Source organism: Panthera onca, chromosome A1 (genome assembly GCF_046562875.1).
Source record: "Panthera onca isolate mPanOnc1 chromosome A1, mPanOnc1 haplotype 2, whole genome shotgun sequence".
Lineage (NCBI taxonomy): Eukaryota > Metazoa > Chordata > Mammalia > Carnivora > Felidae > Panthera > Panthera onca.
The window spans coordinates 231,617,171-231,632,032 of record NC_138339.1 but is presented as its reverse complement, the minus strand read 5'-3'; the positions used below and the strand labels follow the sequence as shown (position 1 = coordinate 231,632,032).

The window sequence follows — 14,862 nt, the reverse complement described above, 5'->3', positions numbered from 1 at the left end:
CAGGTGCCCCTATCCCCATTTTATTTCAGAAGTTAATTCTTCCTTGGAGATTTCCTTACTACCACCACTATCACTAGAGGTCAACTTTTTTTTACTTCCAGACCACAAGAACTTTTTCTGCCGGGGGGTGGGGGGGTGGGGAGGGGGTGGGGAGTGGGGTTGATTTTAAAAATTGAGAGATAATTCACATACCATGAAATTTATTCTTTTAAAGTGTGTAATTCTGTGTGTGGTTTTTAGTATATCCTTAGACATGTACAACCACAACCAGGATCTAAGCCAGAACACTGTCATCATCCCCCAAAGGAACCCTAAAGAATGACCTTTGAATTTAGTCTTCCCATTGCTGGTGATTCTTGTACTTAAGTAAATATACCCAGAACTGGTTTGAGGATTCAGCCCCGCTTGGTTCAAATCCTGAGTGTGCCTAATGTCTTATTAGAATTGACTGTAGTGCAGAGTGGCTCAGGGCTCCGAACCCCAACAATGTGACGCACTATTTTTATGGCCTTACTATTTCCAGCGCCCAGTTTTATTATCTGCAAAGTAGGCCAACAACGGTACATTGCACAAGTAAGTGAGCCAAACAGATAAAGTCGGATGGTGCAAGATCAGTAAATACAGTTGCTATTTTATAAACTTTGGATCCAACTAGATAACTCTGCAGCACATTTTTAAATTAAAGTTTTAATTTTGAGATAATTATAGATTCACATGCAGCTGCAAAGAAGTAATCCGGAGAGATGACTTAGTTTTCCCCAGTGATATTCTAAAAAACCAGATCACAACCAGACTATTGACACTGATACAATCAAGACCCAGAAGACTTCTGCCCCCACGGGGGTCCCCCATGTTGCCCTTGCACAGCCCTCACTCACTCCCCAACTTCTGATTTGTAACGTCAATAGTGTTAAATCAATGCCAGCCGAAAGTAGTTACCTTTATGAGATTGACTTTTTGATTTTTATGTATTGTTTTTAAGTTTATTTCAGAGAGAGAGAGAGAGAGTGGGGGAGGTGCAGAAAGAGAGAAGGCGGGGAGAGAGAGAATCTCAAGGAGGCTCCACGCAGCTTGGTACGAAGCCCGTTGTAAGACCCGATCCCCTGACCCTGGGATCATGACCTGAGCGGAAATCAAGAGTCGGCCGTTCAACCAACTGAGCCACCCAGGTGAGCCAAGTTTCCAGAGTTTTACTATTACCATAATGCACATTTATGCAGACTTCGTGGTTTAGGGAAAAACCCTCTCATGGATCTCATCTGTTCCACTCAATAGCTTTGCGAGATCGACAGGGCATCACAGTCTCATTTTATAGTTGAGAAAACGGACTTGCCCAACGGGAAACAGAGAAGCTGTGTTTGAATATGCGTTTCGGGCAGCCTATCGAGGTCCCTGTATGCGGTGGCCGTGGGGAGGAGGGGGGAGGGTGGCTGCGTGGAGACAGATGTTAACACAGTTAAAGACAGTTGTAGGTGAGCACGGCTGTATAGGAAACCTGCTGAAATTTTCTGCTTAAGCATGACCTTCCCTGAAGGTCATGGGCTGGGACCGATGCAGGTGGGAAGCACAAGTCTCATTTCTGCGACTACTCAAGTCCCGGAGATAAGCAGAGCTCAGTGTCCTGAGACTCTGCGAAATACCACTTTCCCAAGGGAGCCTCTGCAGAAAGAGGGAGGGAGGTCACACTCGCCTAGGAGACGGGGACTCAGACACCAGAGACGCGGGGACCCTGAGGGAAGTCCTAGGCCAGCAGAGGAAATGAGCCCTGCTGTTTCTCAGCCGCGTGGCTTAGGAGCCGGCTCGTGCACACGGTCCTGAGGGCTGGCTGCCCCGACCGTGCCCTCGTGGTGGGGAAGGTACCAGGCAGTGTGCAGAGGGCTCTCGTGTGTTCCGTCATCTGGTCTTTGCCACAGTCTCGCGAAGAGAAGCTGTTGTTTTCATCCTCCTTGTTCAGCTGAGAAAATGGAGGCCCACAGATGGTTAGGGAGCTTGTCCACGACTACTTGGACGTGAGGAGTACAGCTGCACCGTCGGGGGAGCCTACGATCTGGGATTCGGGAACCTTCCTTCACAGATACCCGAAGAGAGAGGGAAGAGTGGGTGTGGGGCTGAAGGTGCTTGGCTGGTCCGGGCCGGCACTGTGTGTGACTTCGGGGCCATAAAGGGCCTGGCGCTGAGTCACCCAGCTGGGCCACGGAGGTGACGGGGGTGTGGGGCTCAGATTGGGTGTATTTGAGGATGGGGGGACCAGATGGATGCGGGAGGGGAGGCTCATCTGCTTGTATTTCCAGGCACATTCTCCTCCCACATAAAGACACAGGGGGGCATAAAGATGTTGGCAGGGGTCTGCCCGTGGCCTTGGGCCTCCCCCTTCTCATGACGTGGGGCGCGACAAGGATCAGGCCCCGGAGATCAGGCCTCCTGAGAGAGGCAGTGCGTCAACCAGACTGTGTCCACAGACGGAAACGTTCAAAGCTGCTGATCGATTGCTTCTTCGCGAGCAGTGTGCTCCGGTGATCAGGAAGATGGACTTTGGGGCAAGCCGGCCTGGCTCTGATCTTGACCCCCACCCCCGCTTCCTAGCTGCGTGTGACTTTTGACAAGTCAGCTACCTTCCCCCAGGCTCAACTCTCCCCCTCGCCCCCTAAGGCGGGGATATGACTCAGCTGAAATTCTCCCGTCACAGCTGCGGCATTAAGTGCACCGGTGCAAGCCGCGGGCTCGGCAGCGGCTGGTGCAGCTAGGAGCCCGGTAATTATTATATGCAAATAGACATCTTGTCGCCTTCAGGACAAGCTGCCACGTGTGCCTCCTCTCCTGTTCCCACCCTTCCTTGGTCCACTCCAGGATTTCTGTGAATTTCGGGTTGCTGGGTCTCCCCATTCTGCCCGAGTTGCAGGATGAAAGGAGGGCTGCCACCCCCGGAGTGAGCTCTGCTGCAGGATGAAAGGAGGGGGGCCACCCCCGGAGTGAGCTCTGCGTGGGCGCCTCCCTCGACCCGCAGCGCATCCCCAGGTCAGCACACATCCGGGCAGTGCTGGCCAGGCGAGCATTGGCTGGCTGGGGCTGCAGGGGACACAGAGGCACTGGGGTAGATCAACAGGCCATCACTGGCAAGGACTCTCAGTTCAGAGCTTCCCTGTGGCAGTGGCGGTTCCATGGCTTTGAGCAGAGGTGCTTGGGAGGTAGCCAGGTTAAAGGATGAAGGCGCCAGCATTCGCCAACACATCTGATTCTGGGGCCGTTGGAAGGTGTGTGCGCAAGGGGCGCCTGGGTGGCTCAGCCGGTTAAGCATCGGACTCTTGATTTCTGCTCAGGTCATGGTTCGAAGCATGAAGCCCCGAGTCGGGCTCTGCACTGAGCGGGAAGCCCGCTAGGGATTCTCTCTCTCCCTCTCTCTCTCTGCACCTCCCCTGCTCATGCTGTGTCTCTCTCTCTCAAAATAAATAAACATTAAAAAAAGAAAAGAAAAAAGAAAGGGGTGTGTGTATGTGTGTGTGTGCTTACAGAAACATCACTGACACTCATCCATTCGTTAAACATCTCTTCTGCGTTTTCCAGGCACTGGGTTCAGAAATGATCCTAAGAGCACGCCTGTCCTCCCAAAGCTGGTCTTCGTGCAGGAGAGACAGACCAAAGACACGCAGCCTAAATAGTGTGTTAGGTGCCGTCCCAGGGACCACAGACGAGTGCTGAGGACATGTGACATTCCACTAAAAGCCATCCTGCAGGGCAGAGGGTCCGTTTGAAGGAATGTGGGAAAGGTTAAGAGTCAAGCCCATGGCACCACTTGCCAAAAGTCTATGGCCCAACACTGCCCACGGGGTTCCTATCCGGCCCCAACTAAAAGGAAAACAAGCAAACTGGGTTTCTCAGCTTGACGGGATCCTGGCTCAAGGGCACAAGTCTGCAAGCTTGAGGCCACCGCTCCGAAAAGAAGAGCAAGGCAGAGATAATTCCACAGTGTTAACGTTAATGACCCACGGAACTGGGGGGGGCTGACTTCCTCTGCACCCTCCTCTGCCCGCCATCACACATGGGTGATGGCCTTCTGTGGGCCAGGAATGGCAGCGGCCACTTTGATATCAAAGTAAGGAAGTCCCAGTTCAGGGGGGCATAGACAAGTAGGGGGCCGAAGGCATGCTGTGTGGGTTGAGGACCGAAGGAGGGAGCCGGCAGTGTCTCCTGAGGGGGGGCTCAGGAAAATCTCCACAGAGAAAGCGACCTCAAGCAGTACACGCTGAAAGGCTGGGGCTTTTTGTTTCCGTGGCCTCGGCTGGGCCTGGCCGCCTGGCATTCGCAGAGAGCCTCACACCTCTTGCCACCTGCAATCTGTAGACGGGCTTTGTGCTTCTTGGAGGAGACATCGTGAGAAATCTCTGCACAGTAAGATCTGTCGGGCACCGGCAGCACTTCAAGCTCCTTGACGCTGTGGACTAGGAACTTCCGGAAGCCACTGGACGACACGTGCTTTGTTTCCTTGTTGTTCCCCTAACCAACCAAGCTGGGCATCAGGGTCTGGCCCTCGAATCTTCTGCGCGCCCTATCGCCAATGCCTCTGGGCTTCTGCTTGGTTTTCTGGGTTATCGCCTACCCAGTAGCTAGACTCCTTGCTAACGGAACCCCATCTTGTTCCCGTATTGGGCAAAGCTTCCGATGGGGGGAAGCTGGAGTAGTCTGAGGTCAAGATAATGGTAACTCATGGTTTACGAACGGATGTGAGATGCACTTGTAGCCCATGGGGCGTGACAGTCTGCTGGAGGACCTCTGGAAAAGTTCTCTTAGCTCTTAAACAGGATGCAGAGAAGCAGTCCTCTCTCTCCACTGGGGATGTGCGTGTCAGGATGTGATGCCCGGAGGCACGAGGAGGTGGCAGCCATTTTACAACCGCGTGAAGGGACCAGCCTGAGAACGAAATTCACAGAATTGAGGATGACAGAGCAGAAAGGTGGAGAGAACCCACGTTCGTGCTTATATTGTTGATCTATTTGAATTAACTCTCAATTCTTGTTACAAAATAATGAGTCCCTATGTTTAAAGGCAGGAGTCAGCTAACTATGGCCCGTGGGCCAAAGCACCCTGCAGCCTGCTTTTGTAAGTAAAATCGTTTATTAGGAAACAGGCACGCTTATTCCTTTACTTACTGACTACAGCTACAATGGCAGAGTTGTAGAGTTGTGACAGAGGCAAAACCTAAGATATTTTCTATCTAGCCCATTATAAAAATGTTTGCCAATCCCCAATTTAAGCCATTTACAGGTGGGTCATCTATCACCTCACACCAAAAAATTGATAACCTTGCAAGTTAGCATGTGGTGTAAATATTTGTCTTTGTCCTCTGTGGTATTACTTGCTTTAAAAATTCCAAGGTGCAGTGAATTGGGTCACAAATTCAACGAACAAGTATTGAGGACCTTACAAACCACTCCAAAACCTAGTAACATAAAAATCACAACGTTAATAATCCTCTCGTGGCTCTGCGGGTTGACTGGGTTCGGTGAGTAGTTCTCACCAGGAGTCCTTTACGTGGTCTTGGTCAGATGTTGGCCACAGCTGGACCCGGACATTCAAGATGGCGCTGACAGCTTATGCGGGCTGTTGGCTGTGGCCCCTCTGTGTAGCTTGGGGCCCTCACAGCATGGAGTCTGGGCTCCAGAGGGAGTGTTCTAAAAGGCAGGAAGTGAAAACTGCCAGGCCAGTGAAACACTGTGTGGACACAGCGGACACGGTGGGCCCAGCAGTGATGCTGCCATATTCTACTGGTCACGGCAGACACAGGCCCTTCCCAGTAGAAGCATATGAGGAAGTGGCGAGTTCCCACCAGTGCGGAAGAGCTTGGGGGATGGAGACTCTGTGGTGGCTGTCTTCAGAAAATCCCGTCTGCCCTCCAGGCACGATAATTCACATCCTTCCCTCAAGCAAAAATGTTCACACCCTTTTGCACCTGCCCCCAAAGCGCGTAAGAATCAGATGGAAAAACCTGGAACTTGTCATCTAAATACAGTCCAGGCGCAAATGGCTTCCTCTTCCGGTGGTGTTCCTCAAACAGTTTCCTGTCAATAGAACTACCTGTGAACGAAAAAGACGGGCTACCTGCACCCCTGCACACAAGCACCCAATATACACTGGGGTGTACAAATACCTGTAGGAGACACTCCTGCTCAGAGGGGGCAGGAAGAATGGGAGGCACGTAGAGCAGTCACTTGTCGGTAGCATTTCTGAAATCCGGAGATGGCTCGCCTTTGCCACCGAATAGCTCCCTTAGCCGGCTTCCTGCCCATAGAAGTTCGAAGGTCGAGAGGCTTCTTTTCAGTTTTGAGTCATTCTGCCCCTTTTAGTTCACGCTGGCTGATGGTGCACCCGTCCACTCAAACTCATAAACACATCGTGGGGTTCCTAGGAATCTTGCAGTTTACAAAAGCCACACTCACAAGTGTTTTTGAGATAGGACCCTGTCTGGTTTTGGGCTTGAGGTTAGGATTCTGTGGGGCAATGCTGTTAAAACTCTTAGAAATCTTTTGCCTAGCTGAGGGTTCTAGGTAGGAGGCACACCCCTAAGTATTTCTGAAGTCCTAAAGTAGAGCCACATCCCTGAGAGGCTCTTTGGTCATCCTACTTTATAAAGTAGCCAATGCCGTATGGTTTAAGTTTTTAATGCCGGACCCCCCCCCCCTCCGGTACCCACTTCTGTTCTGCTTATCTATTGCTGTGTAGCACACACCCCCCCCCCCAGACTTAGTGTCTTAAAACAGCAATATTTAATGTTTTCTCGTTCTGACTGGTCACAGACGAGTGGTACTCCTTGGGGTTTCCCATGTGACTACAGTTAGATTTTGACTGGAGCTTGTCCTTTGATATGGTCGAGGCAGAATATATGGATAGATGAGAGAGAAAAGTCAGGGTTGTATCTTGAAAGACTAATATGCCTGACTAAGGAACTGAAACTTGAAAACATAGTCAGTGGAAAGTCCTGAAAGGATTTGGGGCAAGAGAGTGAAGTTATCATGTTTTTCCTAAGAAAACAATGAGAAGCAGTGTGGGGACAGGACAAAGGACAGGCCAGAGAGGTGGAGGCTTTTGCCGGAAGCTGTGCAGAAGGCAGAGGTGGGGGCAAAGGAGAGGAGTGGAGAGGAAAACCTGACGTGTAAGGACAGAAAGTCATGTTGAGGCTCATCTGTCTTCTCCATCACTTCCGCTTACCTTCTAATAGAAGTCTAGAATGGAGTCGTTTTCCTCTTAAAGCATCCTGGACGGTACTCTGGGCCATTGGTGGTTTAGAAATATTTGGAATTATGGGTATTTTTTTTTTTTTTTTTTTTAGGAATCATGTTTTAATAGCCCCAATACAGCCTTATTTTGTTCCTAAGTCTTTCAGAGGATACTCTTGCGAATCAAAGGCCGCGTTCCCCCACGTCCTTGTCATCTTCTGAACTTAGTTCATCTCCTCTGCTGTTCACTTGTTAGATGGTCTCCCACTTTTGGCCACTTCCTCTTCCTTGACATGCTCTCCTCCTTTCCTGTCCAGAGCAACCAAGTTTCACTTTCCTTCTACCCCTCAGCTGCTTCTGTCTCTGTTTGTGGGTGGTCCCCTCCTCTACTTGGCACTTAGAGCTCCCGGAAGCTCAGTCCTGGGCCCTCCTCACCTCTCGTTCCACATTCTCTTCTTGACAACCTGGTGTTGGGGCGCCTGGGTGGCTCAGTCGGTTAAGCGTCCGACTTCAGCTCAGGTCACGATCTCACGGTCCGTGAGTTCGAGCCCCGCGTCGGGCTCTGGGCTGACGGCTCGGAGCCTGGAGCCTGCTTCCGATTCTGTGTCTCCCTCTCTCTCTGCCCCTCCCCCGTTCATGCTCTGTCTCTCTCTGTCTCAGAAATAAATAAACTTAAAAAAAAAAAAATTAAAAAAAAAAAAAAAAGAAAACCTGGTGTTACATTGAGCGGTGTCTCGCACTTCCTCGCTCCCATGACTTGTGACAGTTAGGACTGGGTTTGACTACAAGTGGCAGTAACTTAAATACTATAAAAGTGATTTTTCTTTTCAGGGAACTAGTCTTTCTCTGCCGTTGCTCTGCTGTTCTCAACATCGGACTTTTACCTCACGGCCCAGGTTGACCCCTTGGGCTTAAACCATCGCAACCACATTTCTGCCAGGAGGGACTGATAAAACAGGCGGAAGGACGTACTCTTTCCTTTTAGGATAGTTTTTAGAAGTCAAAATTGACACTTCCTGTATTTCATTGGTTAAAATGTAGTCAGGCAACTACTCCATTCAAGAGAGGTTGGAAAAGAAAAGAAAAACTCAAGGTTCGACTGAAGAAGAAGGGGTAAGTGGATGGATATTTGGGTACAACTGGCAGTCTTTGCCATAATCTCCCAAGTACATACCTCCAGGCCACGCTTCTCCGTAGCTCCTGCCACTTTGCTATCCAAAGACATCCCAAACCAAATATCCAAGACTGAGCCCAGGGGGTCTCCCAAGCCTGATTCATTTCTTAGGTTTCCTTTCTCAGGGAAGGGCACCCCAATATATCCAGCTGGGTAAGCCAGAAACCTAGGGGCCACCCTTGATTCTTAAGACAGAGAGCATTATTTGTTTACAATTCAGTCTTGCCATGGCTTCTCTGGGGCAGTTTAGTTCGCTGCCCCGCTGTCTCTGGGCTTTGTCTCCTAGTATCCTTCAACCGATGGTATATGAGTAGACGTTTCCTAGGCCCTGTCCAGCTAGAGGATTGCAACATACTTGTGTGTTTTGGCTTGGGCCCTTGGCCTCCTGCCACCCGCCTTGGAAGAGCTCACCCCCGTGTAACCATAGGTCCTAGAGTAAGAGACACATGGACTGACTATGACCTGACACAGAAATGTCCAACCAATCTGCAGACCTACATAACAAGAAAGACAAAAAGATTACCGTAAGCCACTGAGAACTTGGGGTTGTTTGCTTTCAACATTGTGGTGGAAACCATCGAAGCTATTTGGATCTATTATAGAAACCCAATTAACGAAGCTCTCTTACACTGCCTTACCTGCTCCTTCAAGTCCTGTCTGTTTACCTCAGTCACATCTCTCGAATCCAGTCACTCCTCTCCATCCCCAGGGCCACCATGTTAACCCAAGCCATGGCGACTTTTTGCCCGGACCGCTGACATAAGCTCCTGTCTGGTCACACGACCTCAGCTCTGGCCCCTTGGCATTCAGCTCTCCACCCCGCAGCCAGATTAACCTTTGAAAATGGCCAACCTCATTTTACAACTGGGCTGGGTTTCACCGCGATCTTGACCCGAGTGACTCTATTATTCTCACCTCGGCACAGATAACGAGGGGGCCTGCCCATCCACAGCGTCACTGTACCGCCTTTGACTGTATCCAGGTTAACTCTTTCACTGTTAGCTCTCAGGGGAGAAAGCGGGTCCTGAGCCTTTGAGGAGGGAGGGTGGGGGGATAGTTTGTGTGTGTTGAGAGGTGATTCTCACTCCTGCTGAGTAAATGATGGGCGAAGTGCAGTGAGAAAGACCGGCTCCTCAGCCCGGGCCACCTCCACACACACACTTCAGCGCGTTCCCCAACAGGTGCAGTCAGCAGGGACTGCGAGGTTCCCAGCTGGCTCTCTGATGCCCGCTGGGGCAGAGGTGGGGCAGTGTCTCCACGCCGAGGACGCTTCCCTCTACGTGGTTTCCACCAGCCAAGAAGTCTCTCTGGCCTCAGCCCTCCTGCTTCTTCTCATCACTTCCCTCCTCCCCACACGGGGGCCAGTTTATTATCTACTCATTTTAGGGGAACTTTATCCCCTCGATCTCTTCTGGCCATTGCCTTTTGATTCACTGAGAGCTCTGCTCTTACAAAACAAAGCTTGGGCTTTTACAACTGTTATCTCTGGAGTGAAAGCCAATGGTTGAACCTTGACCCTGTCTTTGTTTCTGCTACCCAGGAAAGCACCAGTCTTAATTCTCCCCAGGAAGAGATGTGCTGAGTTAGACATGCACAAGAAGAAAAGTACAGCAATACACGAATATATTTGCGAGTAGCTCAAGGCAGGATAATGGCCAGGCTCCTCCCAGGCTCCTCTCCCACTTAAAACTATTCAAGAGCTCCCTATCGACCTTAAGATAAAGAATACGACCTTAAATCTGGTCCCAGAGACTAAATGCTCTGGCTTTTGCCTTCCTCCCCGGCCGATTGTCCACCTGGAGGTTTGAACACCAGCCACTCCAGCCTGCTTTCTATACCTTCAGGGAGCTCCCTGTCCCATTGGGTCTTCTGTCTATCCACCCTTGGCTCCCACTCCTCCTTCCTCTGGGAAGCACCTCTAGACCCGCCCAGCCTCTGTGGCTCCTCTGTAAACTCCCTGAGCTTGACTCCTTTTATCCAAGGTGTTTCTTTCAGTTGCAAGATTATGAGATCACTATCTCTCTCCCTGAGTCTGTAAGTTGCTAGAAAACTGACACGTCCTTGCCTTTCTCACCATTGGTCTCCAGTGAACAAACGAATGAATGAAGTAGATGGATGAATGGATGGACAACAGGGATTGTAGTTACTCTTTAAAGATGATCTTGCAACCCTAGTCTGGGTCCTAATCCAGTTTGGTCCAGCAGAGTGAACAATGAGCAGACCTGGCCTTATGAATGGCCAGAATATATAACTGCCTATTTGGAATAATTTGAGATGGGAAAATTAAGTCCCTCTAAACCACCTGCCTCCACCCCTTGGAAATTTTAACGCTCAGTGTTATTCCTTTGAGTTCAAGAATCTTCTACCAAAATTCAGATAACCCTAGGTGAGTCCAGTCTTCATGAACTCTATGGTAGGCAGCTGAATTCACAGCTGAGCCCGGGAAATCAGGGAGAGTGGGAGGGGGATCAAGAGAAATGGAGAGGTGAGGAGGGACACGGAGATCGTGAACGGGACCCTGGAAGAGAAGTCAACACATCAAAGCTGTCATCAGCCTCACGGACTTGCCAGGCTCTAATGCTTTTACTTTCATGCTTTGTGACCCAGCAAAAAGTCATTTCACTGTTTTGATTTTCTTGTTCCCAGGGAATAAAGATACAAAAACAAATAGGAGAAACTTCTTTCGGGGTAAATGGAAGCACATAGACGTAGAGCCCAAGTGTTTAGCATTTGAATATATCCACTTGGAAAGCTTCACTCATTCGCCTGTTTATTCATTAAAGAAACACTATTGTTGATCCTGGACCGGGCACTGTACTAGGCGTTAGAGACAGAATGAACAAAGCAGACACTGTTTCTCCCCCACAGAATAGTGGGGACTTTCCACAAGGGCTTTTAGAGAAAAAGACACATGTTCTTCTGGGTCTGCCCGGACTCCCATGGCTTATAACTTCCTGGAAATGTTAGTTAGGATGTGGAGATTTGGGGAAAGTTGGGGGTTATATTGTATTCTTAGGAGGCCCAGGGAGCTTTGAGGCAGGAAGGAAACAATATTCTCCTTTCCCATCTCTTTCTGTTTTGGTGACAGGACAGAGGACGATGAGGGGAGAGAGGGATGAGGGCTGGATGCTGGACTCCAGGAAATGTCATCATTGTGGTTTGAGTGACTCTGATGGCCTGATGCCCAGCCCGCAGCTTTGAAGCTTTGCTGCAAATAGAGGAAAGATGTCTGATCTGCCAAAGAGAGTTTAACTGGCTGGTGATGAGAATCAGTTAAATTTGTGGCACCTGATTTCCTTTATTCCCTGAAATGCGACTTCTACCCTTCGTCAATTACGTAAGAGCTGGAACCTTCACTTTCTAGCATCCTACCCTGAATGAAATTCCTTCTACTCCTTTTCTGACACATATCACACATCCTTCCCCGTAGGCCATCACAGAGGGCACGTACAGAGTAAAGCCATTCTGCAATTTCAGTAAAAGCCATGTCATCTCCTCCTAAAGCGTGCGTCGCTTTGAAAGATCAATATTCCTCCATTGGCAATTTCCCCTAACGTGGTTAGTTTAACAAAATGCAATTTGAAAAACAAAAACGTGAGAACAACTGCGTCCTTACAAGTCCTCCTTAATCTCCTGCCCTCCGACATTTCTTAGACTTTTTCATGTCCTACCTCATCGTTGGCTAAGTGAGAAAGCCGAGAAAATTTAAGAGGAAAGCGTGTGTGAGTCAGAAGCTCACCTTGAGCTGGCCGACGTGAGAATGGTGTGGAGGGAGGCCTGGGGCTCATTGACAGGAGGGGAGAAGGGTCCCGGAGCCAAAAGCTGGGCAGACGTCCACCTAAGAGGTCAAAAGCGAGTGGTTCTTTGTCACGCCTGCCCTTGCCAGGGTAATTATGAGGATTATGGGGATGAAGGTAGAGAGGTGGAGAAGGAGTCTCTTACTCTCTGGGAAAGGTGTCTGGGCTAAAGGGTTGAGGGTGGTTTACTGAGAGAAATGACTGTCCTCTTGCCCAGTGGTCCCGAGCTCCGTCCTGGGCTCCCCTGCCTGGCAAAAAGGACAAGCTTTCAAAAGAGCCGCTTACACACACTCTACGTGCTTCCTCACCAGCCTCTCCCCATACCCACCTTTGCTCTGAAACCGTGTGGCCAGGTTACCGACAACCTCCACGTTGGCCAGTCTAATAGGCTCTTGGGTCTTTATGTCGCTTTGTCAGACACACTCGACCACCTTTTCCATCTTGAAGCTCCGTTGCCTCGTCATGGAAGACACCCCACTGTCCTTGTTTGTCCTATTGCACCAGCCCGTCTGTCAGTCTCTTCTGGCCCTCTCCTACTCCTCTGCCGTCACGCACCTGATTAGCAATGTCCCCGGGTTACTGGGGACCATCCTTGGCTCCTTGCATTTCTGTTCTCCTCTAACCCAATAGCAAGTTCTATTTGCTTTCCTTCAGATACATCTGGGATGAGCCTGTCTCCCTGTGGCCTCCACCACAACCATCTGGGTCAAAGCTACCGTCATGTTTCTTGTGGTTGACCAAGCGGTCTCCTAACTGGTCCCACTACTTTCTCTCTTGCTTTCTCTCTTCTTCTCACAACAGAAATTTTCCACAGAGTATTCTTTGAAAGGCAAATTATTTACGCTGCTTCGCTACTTAAAATCTTTCAGTGATGTTCCGTTGCCCGATAGATAAAGGCCAATGTCTTCTCCCAGTCCCCCAGGTACTGCCTCTTCTAGCCCCTCTTGACTTTATGACCTCATCCGTGTTTGTCTCCTGTCTCTCACTTTGTCCCAGGCACAAAGGCCATCCCTAAGTTCTTGGAATACACAAAACTCTTTTCTGCCCCAGGGCCTTGGCACCCACTTTTCCCTCTGCCTAGATCACTTTCCTCTATTGCCCGGTGTTGTCTTTGAGTTGTGACTCAGTCAAAATGTCGCCTCCTCAGAAAGACCTTCGCTGGCCACCCTATTCTCTGCCGTAGCCCTTATTTTCCTTCATGCACAAATCACCCTTTGCAATCGTTTATTCATTTGTTTATCGCAGCTCCCATTAGACCATAAGCATCCCAAGGACAGGGATAATAAACATCTGTCACTTATCCTTCATGCCTAGCAAAACACCCTGGAGATAACCCGTGCTCAAAGAATGGTTTTTGCATGAATGCATAAAGATAGCATCAATAACTAATACTCTGTCAGTAAGGGCTCTAGTCTTGATTACTGACCTATAGATACTTTTGTTGGTAAAACCTTTTTGGGAAATACTTAAATAATCTGCGATTGACATCCTGCATTTTCTTAAGAGGTACTCAGAGAATTCCATGCTGCATTAATTTTCAAATAGAACAAAGCTACATTCCTTTAGAAGACATTGGAGCAGGACAATTTCTATGGGAAGACTCTTACCCCAGTGAAAACATTTTCTCGCAAGCAGGATATAAATGGAATATCTTTGAGAGTAACACGGAAACTGAATTGACTCTCTATTGGTGACAAAGCAACAAGGATAAAGATAAGACTGAAGTGCTCTTTCGAGGAATAAAACTACAAGTCGCTATCAGTGAAAACTTCCAGTTTCTGACCACCATTCTCCACCCAAAACCCCCCAAAAGTTACTTTGAAAGAACTCTGGGAGTCATCAAACAGGGGAAAAGATTATTTGAAGATGGAATCTGGTTTATTACTATCTCCCGACAACTTCTAAACTGGTGTAAGATGAAAATAAACTTTTCCAGTGGCAGCAAAATTTTCCACACAAATATGTTCACCATTCACCAATGATATCATCGGGCCATTTTGTTTCTTAGGACCGAACCCTGGGGAAAAGAAAGATCCATTACTGAGGATTAAGTGTTCCTCATTTTATGTCGTTTTTGCTCAGTTTCCAAACACTTCAATTTTTAGTGAGGTTTCCTAATAATTGAATGTCTGAACAACCAAAACATAACAATTATAAGTGCTTTTCTTGCTATTTGTAATATGCTTACAAGCATATTTCCTCTGATGTGTAAGATATAAAATTTCTGTTTTCACTGTTTTTTTTTATTTAATAAATTTTGCAGTCATAAAAATATTAGTGTCAGTGCCAATACTTTATTGTAAATCGAAAGCGATATGGACAACATGCCCACGTTGTTGTTTTGTTTCAGTTCTGTGATCACTATTGTCGCCTGGCTCCAGAAACCAGCAGTGGCCAGAGGGGGAGACAGGCCAGCCCTCGGGCACTCTCTGTTATGTGATGCTTTGCGCCGATTGGAAAGTTTGACCTTTATCGGGTTTGTTGACCACAGTGTTCCTAGCTTACTTGCTGCGATCTTGACCGGGCTGGTGTACCTGAGCCAAACTGAGGCCATGTGGCTTTTCACCCAGAGGAAGAGGACAGACGTTCGCACGGCATATGGCAAGTGTCTCTCTCAATCACTACGTCACCCTATGGTGCGGGTGGCACTGGTACCATGTTTCAGCTGAGGACACTAGGCCTT

General features: G+C 49.0%; 1 long non-coding RNA gene across 2 annotated transcripts; it reads right to left on the bottom strand.

Annotated features, from left to right (window-relative positions):
- Window positions 1-6,731: 6,731 nt before the first annotated feature.
- On the bottom strand, window positions 6,732-12,773 carry LOC132682228 (uncharacterized). 2 transcript variants are annotated; one of them, XR_013554261.2, is made up of 3 exons: window positions 12,508-12,773; window positions 12,122-12,220; window positions 6,732-7,517 (listed from the first exon to the last, which is right to left on the bottom strand). It is a non-coding gene; the product is annotated as an uncharacterized LOC132682228 (long non-coding RNA). The 2 variants fall into 2 exon arrangements; XR_013554254.2 differs by lacking the exon at window positions 6,732-7,517 and adding an exon at window positions 11,530-11,616 and having other exon boundaries at window positions 12,508-12,772.
- Window positions 12,774-14,862: the final 2,089 nt, after the last annotated feature.